At 44.6% G+C, this 10,410-nt stretch overlaps 1 long non-coding RNA gene across 3 annotated transcripts; it reads left to right on the top strand.

Annotated features, from left to right (window-relative positions):
* The first annotated feature begins 229 nt into the window (after positions 1-229).
* LOC115896827 lies at positions 230-8,687 on the top strand. Of its 3 annotated transcripts, XR_004056715.1 has the most exons (5): positions 230-4,866; positions 5,798-5,874; positions 6,735-6,914; positions 7,382-7,497; positions 8,132-8,208. It is a non-coding gene; the product is annotated as an uncharacterized LOC115896827 (long non-coding RNA). The 3 variants fall into 3 exon arrangements; XR_004056717.1 differs by lacking the exon at positions 6,735-6,914 and having other exon boundaries at positions 8,132-8,687; XR_004056714.1 differs by lacking the exon at positions 8,132-8,208 and having other exon boundaries at positions 7,382-7,711.
* Positions 8,688-10,410: the final 1,723 nt, after the last annotated feature.

Here is a 10,410-nt window from a genome sequence, read left to right as displayed (position 1 = left end):
CACCTCCCAGAACCCAGTCATCTCCCCATAGTTTGTTTTGTGCTGTGATAATAGAATACCTAAGACTGGGTAATTTATAAGGAACAGATATCTATTTCTTACAGTCCTGGAGGTTGGAAGTCCAAGATCCAGGCACCACCAGATTTGGGGTCTGGTGAGGGCTCAGCTCTGTCTCCCCTTCCAAAGTGGGGCTTTGCATACTTCATCCTCTGAAGGGGAGGAACACTATATCCTCACATGCTGGAAGAGCGGGAGATAACCCACTCTTATGACCTAAACACCTCACTCTAGGCCCCACCTCCCAACGCTCTTTCATTGGGAATTGAGTTTCATCATGAATTTGGGAGGGTACAAAAACACCCAAACTATAGCACCCTCCAAGAGGTTATAGTAGCAGACTTGAGAATGATCACCTCCAGGTTTTATAAAGATTAAATTTTCCTCATTTTACTTCAGTGCTTTGTCCCCCATGAGTATGTTAGGTTGCTTTTAACTGTATGTAATGGAAAACCTGATTAACAATGTGGACTATTTATTGGTCTGGAGTGGGAGATCTCAGTGAGTTTCTGAAAGACCCAGGCTCTCTCCATCCTTCTGCACAGCCATCCTCAGCTGGCTGGCTTTTTGTCCATGGACTTGTAGTTTCATGGTTATAGAATGGCTGCCACAGCTCCAGACAGCACATCTTCACATGCTGCAGCCAAAAGCAGGTAGCAGGGAATAGGTTGCCAGAGTGGAAAGTGGAAAGAGAGCTGGACATTATGCACCTATTTGTTTTTTGCATCAGTAAGAAATGTCTTTTCCAGAACCTCCTGCCTACACCTTTCTTCCCCTGAGACCTTCCTTTATACCAAATCAGCCACATCTGGGTTACACTGGCAAAGCCTAGCTGCAAAGGAGGCTGGCAAACTGAGTATCTGTCATTTTTCAGAGTCAATGGTCTGGTCTGTAAACTAGGATTAAATTTAACTGCATGGAACAAACACCCGAATGACATTGGCTTAAACAGGAGAGGAACTTATCTCTCACATAAGGGAAGTTGTAGGGTAAAGGTGGGGTGGTGGACAATCTGTGGTTGGTATTGGCAGATCCATGAGGTTGTTAGAGGTCCAGGCCTTTTCCAGATCTCTGCTCCCACATCCTAAGGGTGTACTCCTTGCCCTCAGGGTCCAAGATGGTCACTAGCCATCAGCAGGGCTCCCTTTATGGATTTCCTAGAAGTCTCACGGGGCACTTGTGCTTTGTATCTTATTGGCAAGAACTTGGTTGCAAAGGAAGCTGGGAAATGTAGTTTTTATTCACGGTGGCCGTATGCCAAAATAAAACTCAGGATTTTGTTACTAAGGAAGAAGATTGTGTCTTACGTTGGGTATCCTAGAAGCAGGCCCGGAAACAAAGATTGTTCACAGAAGAAATGCTCCTAGAAGAATTCAATAAGGAGCTAGAAGGATAGCCATGCAAGGATCTCAGCTAGTTATATGACAGGTAGTTTCAGCCTGACCTGAAGGGGAGCTCTCAACTGTAAACGATGCCTCTGAGATGTCCCTGCCCCAGGCAGGGTATCTGGGCTTCCATTCTTCTATGCCTGTCAGCCACTGGCTAAGAGCCAGCCTTGTTGATAACCCAGGTACTTCAATCTTTCTGTAGGTGGGCATAAAAGGGCAGTAGTACAAGAACAGCCCTCCCAGAAGAGCTGCAGGAGCCTCAGGTCAGAAGCAAAAGTATGCCAAGTGGAAGGGGCAGACTCAGAGAAAGGGATCCAGGAATCTCTGCAGAGCCCCAGTGGGGTCCCTGTAGGGATAATGCCTAGTGGGAAGGAAGTAGCCACCTCTGTCACTGAGGCGAGGAGGGGAAGGGTGGGAATGGCTGATAGTGGCCAACAGGCAGCCTGTGCAGCATGTGTGCAGTTCTTGCCTATGAGATAGTGAGAATCATGGAAAGTCATAAGCAAGAGGGAAGACAGAAAAGACCGGGAGACCAAGTGCTGCTGTGTGAGCTCCGGGCGCTCTTCCAAGTTTAGGTGTTTTAAATAGTGACAGCAGTTACAATGGGGGCAAATTGATGCTGATCAGGAACACATGTAGACATTTAATTATAGTATTTGTTTTATAAACAGGGATTTTCTGGAACACAAGAGTATTTCCTTTGCAAGAACTGTCCATATTCTTTGCCCACTTACCTGTGGGATTGTTGGATTACTGGTTGATTTGTAGAAGCTCTTTCAATACGAGGGAAATCAGGCCTTGGTCTGTCATGGGTATCCCTGTTTTTTCTCAGTTCATAGATTTTGTGTGTTCACAGATTGTTCTTCCTTGCCACGTACTATGTCGGGAGTGATATTGCTAACTGTTCACCACATTCTCCAAAAGACCTGTCATCATATCCCACCCCCAGCCCAGGGCTGCTGGAAGACTGTGCCACATGGGAGGGGAGGAAAGTATCAGCCAGCAGGTTCTGCTGCAGCCTCTGCACAGAAGCAGATGTGTCCCCACAAGGGTGTCATGATATATTATGTTCCCTAGTTCCTTAGTCATTGCTCAGGTTATCATGAGCATTTTAGAGAACTTACTTTGTGTTTAAGAAACCTGGTGGTATATAAAGCTATAATGACTTTTAATCATATGAAAAGATAGTACAGACTGTGAGAAGGGAAATTGACATGACCTGTTTGGTGGACTATGTGCAATATCTATTGAAATTAGAAATGCATATGGCTTTGACCCAGCAATTCCACCTTGAGAGTTTATACTAACAATACATTCACACATGTACATGAAGAAGTATGTGCAAGGATGTTCATTTCCACATATGGATTGTAAACTCCTCCACGGAGGTGACACTGAATGTCTCATTTTCTTCTCTATCTTCCCTAGAACAGTGACTGGCACACAATAGGCGCCAATACAGATTTTTTTTTTTTAATAATGAAGAGTTAAGGGCTGGGAAAACCCCCGTGTTTCATGGTTGAATAATTATGGTACCTCCATAGAATGGAATATTGTACAATCATGAAGAAGAGGTATATTGAAGTGTGTGTGATACTGAACCATCTCTAAGGTATAATGTTAACAGCAAGGTGTAGAGTAGGGCAAGTAGTATGCTGCTGTTTGTTTAAAAAGAAAAAAAATAACATACATAGATGTGGAAATATGCAAAAACAGTCTCTGCGAAGGTTTACAAGAATTGCCCATAGAGGTTGAGAGAGAAACTCTTCACCATAGGCTGTCTTTTGTGGGGGTTGCTTTTTTCATGTGTGTATAATGTATGTTACCTATTCTAAATAAGTAAATAAATGAGGTGCTGTTTCCGAGTGCACTTCAATCAGTTTCTCCTCTGGTAGGGAAGACCGCCACAGGAGCTTTCCAGTTCTGTGGTTCCGCGTTGCCAGAGCAAGCCTGCTTTGCTTGTTGTGTAGTTCCGGCTTGTCTCCCTTTCTCTGAGTCTTGCCTTGCCACACTCTTTTTTGCCTCGGACCTAGTCATGTTTCCTCACATTGAAACTTCCAGGGAAGGAGCTGCTGAGCAGATGCATACTGTAGTGTCAGTGGCTATCATGGCTCACTGCATTGCTCATCTCGGAAGTATTGTTATTTAAATAGGGACAAGGTCTTGAACCAAGATACCTAAGTTCTGACTGAGCATATTGCAGCACTGGCTCCTGTGCCCTATGCTAGGTAGAGGTATCCAGCAGCCCCTGAACAGCTGTACTTGCACCCCTCCTATCCTCTTGACTACATAAAGAGGCCAGAGAGCAGAGAGAAAGGGCTCTGAGAGGCATTGGCTGTTTATTTTCCTTGTCTTGACCAACTTGGGCTACCATAACAAAATACCTCAGACTGGGTGGCTTAAACAACAGAAATGTGTTTTCTTATGAACTGGAAGCTGGGATGTCCAAGATCAAGATGCCGGCTGATTCAGTTCCTGCTGAGGCCCCTCTTCCTGACGTGGCCTGGAACAGTGTGCTCACACAGCAGAGAGGGAAGCAGCAAGCCTCTATGTCTCTTCTTATAAGGATGCTAATCCCATCATGGGATTAGGAATTATGGTTAGACTTCATCTAACCCTAATCGCCTGCCAAAGGCCCCACCTCCAAATATCATCACATTGGAGGTTAGGGCTTCAACACATGAACTGGCGGGGATGCAATTCAGTCTATAGCAAACCCCTCCCAGAGGGCCTGGGATGTGTCTTCCCGGCAGATGAGAGGACTGGGCATGAGGAGACTGGGTGGTTGGCTGTGGAGAAAGAAGTGCATAGTGACACTGCCATCCTGGCTACCTTTGGCCACCCCAGCTTGTGGAATGTAAGAAGGCCCAGGAACCAGTTCCTATGCACCTCAGGCCCCAGGTTTTCTTAGCCAAGCCCTGAGAATACATCAAGAACAGGTGAGGGCATGTGGACGCAGGTGTGCGGGGGGGCCTCCCAGCAGCTGTCCCTGCTTCCTGCTAATGCTGCTCTGATTTTCGCCTTTGCTCACGTCTCTCCGGTGCTGCTGAACACACCCCGTTCTGGCAATCTGACTGGAGAGAGACAGTGTCACTGTGGTGGGCTCAGGGATAGACTCGGGACCCTATTTGGACAAGTAAGTCAGGAGAAGCGGTTGGTGGAGTCTTGGAGGGAAGTTGTCTTGCTCTTCTGAGCGTGTGTGCTCTCGCTTCCTCTGCCGTGCGTGTGAGAGGAAGCCTGTGCCCCAGAAGCTGGTGGTGCCATCTTGCCTCCTCAGGAAAGAGGGCTCAGGATGGTGTCGACTCAGTGGAAGGCAGAGATGAAGCTCGGAAAGAAACCAGGCCCTTGGGGGTGTTACTAACCCACTGGACTGTGACCCATTTGAAGCCTGCCCTGTCTCTAGACTTTGTTGTAAGAACCAGTAAGTCTGTTTCATGGTTAAAGCCAGCATGAGTGTGGTTTTATAAGTTTGGTTGAAAATTCCTAATGGATTGCTGAGGCAGTTAGTATTGGCAGGAAACACAGAGATCTAAGGCTGCCTCGTACTGGGGGGTGGGAGGTGGGAGGCAGTGGGGAGACTGTGCCGGGTGTGGTGGAAGCCAGACACAATCTGGGAACACCACAGCTGCTACCTGCATTGGGACTACCATATCTTCAGGGTCCACTAGTTTTGGGATGACCTAGCTGGAGAAGGGACATTTCCCTTCACCAGCAACTCCCAGCCATGGCAGTAGTGCCTTGTCAGCCACAGGGGCCAGGCCAAGCCATGACCCCAGGTCAGAAGTGACTGCTCCCAGGCTAGACAACTGTCTGTTCCCATTTGAGCATCATCTCTCAGCTCCACAAGCCCTGCTACCCTCTCTAAGGCTGTAAGGGAGAGCAGGGTCAGGGGGAGAGAGGAAAAAAGACCCTGGGGAAGGAGAAGGAATCCCTGAGATAGAGGCTTTAACCTACATCGTGGCTGAGAGTCACATCAGAGAAGACAGCAGAGTCACTGGGGTGGATGGAGTATTTTGCAAAGGTACCCTTAGTTGGGACTGTTTTCTCCTCTCTCCTTGCCCCTGCACGCACCAGTGTAAGCACTCACACAGGGGCTTGGAAAACAAAGTTGATATCAGTTATTAGAAAAGATAAAAACATCTCCTATTTGTGCATGAGTGTGACTGCCCAAGGTGATACTAGAAGCTTCTTCCTTCTAGATGTGCATTTAGAAAGGTGTGCACACAGGCCGTCTCTGGAAGGACAAATCAGAAATGACTAACAATGGTTAGGGGAAGAGAGAGGATGCTTGGGGTCAGAGGGGCTTTCTCTAACTGTTAAGTCTTTGGGTTCTTTTATGTTATCATTTGTAGGTAGCACAGTGGCTCAGAGAGTGGACTTGGAGCCAGGCTGCCCACTTTGTAGCCCAGCTTGACCTGTGTGATCCGAGGTGAGTTATTTCATCTCTCTGTGTTTTGTGGTACTTCCTACCTCATTGAGTTGTTTGTGAGGTGCAAACAACTCACTATCTGTATACGTAAAGCATTTAGGACAATGCCTGGCACAAAGTAATGGCTATGTAAGTGATTGCTATTATTATTATTATTGCCATTAACTTAAAAATTAGATACAATCTCGAAAAACATGCAGTCACCTGTGGATTTCATTTCACAAAGGATGAGAAGGAATGGCAGGGACTGAAACCTACTAGGCCACTAAATAAAATCTCAGCTATTACTTGTAGCCCCTGTAACCTAGTCTTTCATTAGAACTATTTGCAGTTAAGAAAATAAGAATCTGTAATCATTTTTGGTCTTCCCCTTGTAGAGGTGAGGGTGGGTGAGGTTGGCAAGAAGAATAGGGAAATCCAGCCTTAACTATTGAAATCTGTTTAACCAAAGATAGGGTGTGGCTGAGATGATTCTTATCTCAGAGCTTTGGAACCAGAATGCTGGTGGAGAAAAGGGAGCTCTCCTGGTTCCTTGGGCCTGCATCTTGCATGCTCTGAGGGGAACTCAGCTTTTGTTTAGGTGAAGCCCTGTAAACCTACACATTTACCATGCTGTGTTCCTGGGCCCATAATGCCTGTCCTGAAGCCCTTGTAGGAAGGCACTTAGCTGTCCACAGAAAGAACAGAGCCCCTGATCAATGGAGCGAGCTGCGTTGCTAGAGCATTTGGCTTACTGGTCTCTCCTGTGAAGGTGCTTGGGACTCATATGGGGAATTCACAATGTCCTAAATATTGTGCCTGTAAGCTACCTGAGGTTTATGTGGCTGTGTTGAGTCCCCAGCGATGGTATTTTGCTTTAGGAGTGAGACCCAGTACTTGGAGCCTTCAACATTATGCCCACATCCCATCAGACTCTCAGCAGGAAGCAAAGACCGCAGTGCAGAGGACCCTAGAATCTGCATCTGGGCTGCAATGCAACAGTGAACTAGAGTTTTCTGAATCCATGAGGTTAAAGAAGAAGCCTTTCCAGCTTGAATCTAGTGAGACTGAATTCTTTGGGGATGTGGAACTGGAGATGAGGTTCTTTCTAAAAGAGGTGCCACAGAAAACAGTGGTTGCATTTATTGCTGTCACCAAGGAAAGATTTCACATGACATAGTTTAGGTAGAGACTGACATGGATGTGTTTGAAAGTTAACACCCAAGGGGATAAGGTAATCAACGCTGTCCAAGAGAGCTTTCTGATGACAATGATCCGTATCTGCACTGGCTACATGTGGCTCCCAAGTGCTTGAATTATGGCCAGTGCAGTCTAAGAACAGAATTTTTAATTGTATTTAAGTTGATTTAAATATACATAGCCACATATATTTACATGGTGTCTGATGGTAACTATATCATACAGCACAGTTGTAGACAACCGACTTTTCCCTATAGCACTTCATTTAGAAAGAGAATATTCTGGGGAGCTGTGTTTCAGACATGATGCTATGTGCTTTCTCTTACAGAATAATCTTGTTTAATCTCCACGAGTTTGAGGACTAAACTGGGTGCCAGAGAGAAGTTAAGTAACTTGCTGAGATTGTGTCAGTAACACGGGAGCAGGGAAGAGATTCAGGCTCAGGTATGGCCCACCCAAGTACTGCTTGTACATTCCACAACTGGGGAGACTCTAATTTACTTAAGGGTTTAGATTACAGCAGCAAAGTGAATTGAGGGCCAGGAAATGTGGCTTTGTGTTTAGGTAAGTTGAGATATTTCACTTCAAGAGAAGAATACTGAAGAAGTCACTTGATATTTAGAACTATATTCAAAGATCATTTCCTTTTCTTTCTTTTTTCTTGAGATGGAGTCTCGCACTGTCGCCTGGGCTGGAGTGCAGTGGTGTGATCTTAGCTCACCTCCCGGGTTCAAACGATTCTCCTGCTTCAGCCTCCTGAGTAGCTGGGATTCCAGGTGCCCACCACCACACGCAGCTAATTTTTTGTATTTTCAGTAGAGATGGGGTTTCACTATGTTGTCCGGGCTGGTCTCAAACTCCTGACCTCAGGTAATCCGCCTGCCTCGGCCTCCCAAAGTGCTGGGATTACAGGCGTGAGCCATCATGCCTGGCCTCAAAGATCATTTCTTAGAGAAGAACAGCTGGCTGTCTCTGTCACCATTAATGAAAGCTTCATTTTATTCTGGTTTGCGTAAGGGCTATGGAAGAATGTGATAAAGTCTTGTTTCTGACATGAGCATTTCTCTTCACATCTCAGGGAGCCTGGTTGGACTTCAGACCCCTGTGAGGCTGACTCTATAGTCCTAGAGAAACTCAACAGCCAGGAACTTAGGACCATTTGTGTGTGGCATTTGGGCTAACCAGATTGGTGGCTTCTAAAGAAGATGGAAAGCATCAAGTTTCCTGTATTTAAATTATTTGGTGATCTCAATACTGGTTGTTGGCCAAAGTACACAATGGAGACAGGCTATTTGCTCTACTACTTTTGATGTAGAAATATTACTAAGCTTGAGCTGATTAATAGAAGTGTTAGACATTTCTGTGCTCCCCTTACCAGTGGCATGAAACAATTCTTTTAAAACCTGCCATGTGTTCACATTTAAAACTAAAAGTAATTTAGATTACATGGATTTGAGAAGCCCATGTTGACACATAATTGCCAACAGATGGGTTTTCAAATGTAATGAAGTAAAAATGGTCAGTACCCCATGTGTTGGATTTTGCAGTTTTCCAAAGTAAGCCCTCAGTTTTGGCATGTCATGCTAGTTAAGAACACAATGTATTTATAGCTCAATTATACATTTTCTGATGAATTTGGCATGGTATTTTGTTTTTCCATCAGTCACTTAAGACAGGACATTTGCCATTCCAAGAATGAATTAACACTCTTCTAAGTGATCTATAAACTGAGATGTAAAATAAATTACAAATTGGGACTGTTTTAGTTTTCCAAGCAACGGGTATTTAAATAAAGCTTGAAATCATAAACCTTATTTCCTGTTTGAGAAGATGCTATATTCATTACAGAGTGAAATAAATGATTTTAACTTTTTTTTTTCCAGCAATAATAGTTAGAATCTTATGTTCTTCAAAGAAAATTCATAACACTTGTTAATATTTGTATGCCATGAACTTTCTGGAATGATTGATTTATGCAATTCTGTTTATGACACTGGCGTTCATCAGTCAAATTTGCATAGAGTATGTTATCAAGGCAAAGCACAACCAACTCTTCATACCACAGAGGAAGGCATCTGCTCACATGTGGCAGCCTAGATAACAGGACAGTGTGTTAGAAAGCCCTCACTCTATTTTCCCCTCTTCACCATTATTTCTACAGGGTGCACAGCAGGGCATATGTATACTAGTGAGAGCAAACAGAAGTACTGATAAATAAATCACCTGACTAATAAATAGACAGCACAATCACCCAGACGACTTAGAATACATGAATACATACAGACAGAGGTTGGTTGATTCCTTGGAATGTTCTTATGACAGTGCTGATTTGTGTGTGTGGTTAGTTGTTAAAATTTGGTGCTCCTGCAGGGAGGATGATTGGTGCAGGCCTCTTTTCAGCCATCCTGCCCCTAGTTCCTTGGAATGTAATGTGCGGTAGGTGGATCTTCAAGTCCAGAAACAGAAAAGCTGGATCTGTGGGCATTCAGAAGAGTCAGCAAGTTGCGAGAACAGCAAGGGGCAGACTGGTCTAGGCAGATGGTGTGGGCTGAGTGAATGAATTGTAGGGAAGACCAAACAGAACAGCAGTGAAGCTGGCTGGAATCATGCCAGTGGCTACTTGGCAGTAAAGGCAAAAGGAGGAAAACCTTGAAGCCCAGCAATGGGCATTTGCTCTTAGAAGCTTCTCTAAAGTCCCAGCACACCTAGCCTTGAAAAGAGCCTACTGTGCACAGGGTGAGTTGGGTTGGATTATTTTTTTTTGAAACAAATGCTGGTGTAAACATGTTTTTCTCTTCAATGGTAAATATCAGAATTATGATGAGGCTTTAGGATAAGGAGATACTATTGTTGGCTGAAATGAAATTCTATCTTTTGATTCTTAAAGAACTAAGAAGGATGGTACAGGGCAAAGAGCTCTGGTCTGAGAGTCAGAAGGCATGGGGTCTAGTCCCAGCTCAACCACTCAAACTGGCTCAGTCTCTTCTGTGTAAAGTGCTGGGTGTGGGAAGAATTACATGGTAATCAGAGAGAACTGCCGATTTGAAACACTGTAGTTTTATTCTCTTTTTCCTGTGCCTACCTAGTGCAGAGAACCTTGCTAAGCTGTCCTTTCTTTGGGCTAATCTCAGTAGCATCTTCCCACCTTCTGAAAGAAGACTTGTGCCTTCTTACCATCATGCATGTATCATGCATGGCCTTATTACCAGATATTTTAAGTTAAAAAAAAAATCCAAACCACCAAAGATCAGAGTTTAATTGATATGCTTATTGTTCTGAGCTAAATGAAACAAATGAATGTCTGGAATTTGGTAAATGAGATGACTCCTATTTTGAATTGTAAGTAAACTAATGTGG

Source organism: Rhinopithecus roxellana, chromosome 1 (assembly GCF_007565055.1).
Source record: "Rhinopithecus roxellana isolate Shanxi Qingling chromosome 1, ASM756505v1, whole genome shotgun sequence".
Classification (NCBI taxonomy): Eukaryota; Metazoa; Chordata; class Mammalia; order Primates; family Cercopithecidae; genus Rhinopithecus; species Rhinopithecus roxellana.
The sequence above is the reverse complement of the archived record's forward strand: the minus strand, read 5'-3'. Positions and strand labels throughout refer to the sequence as shown.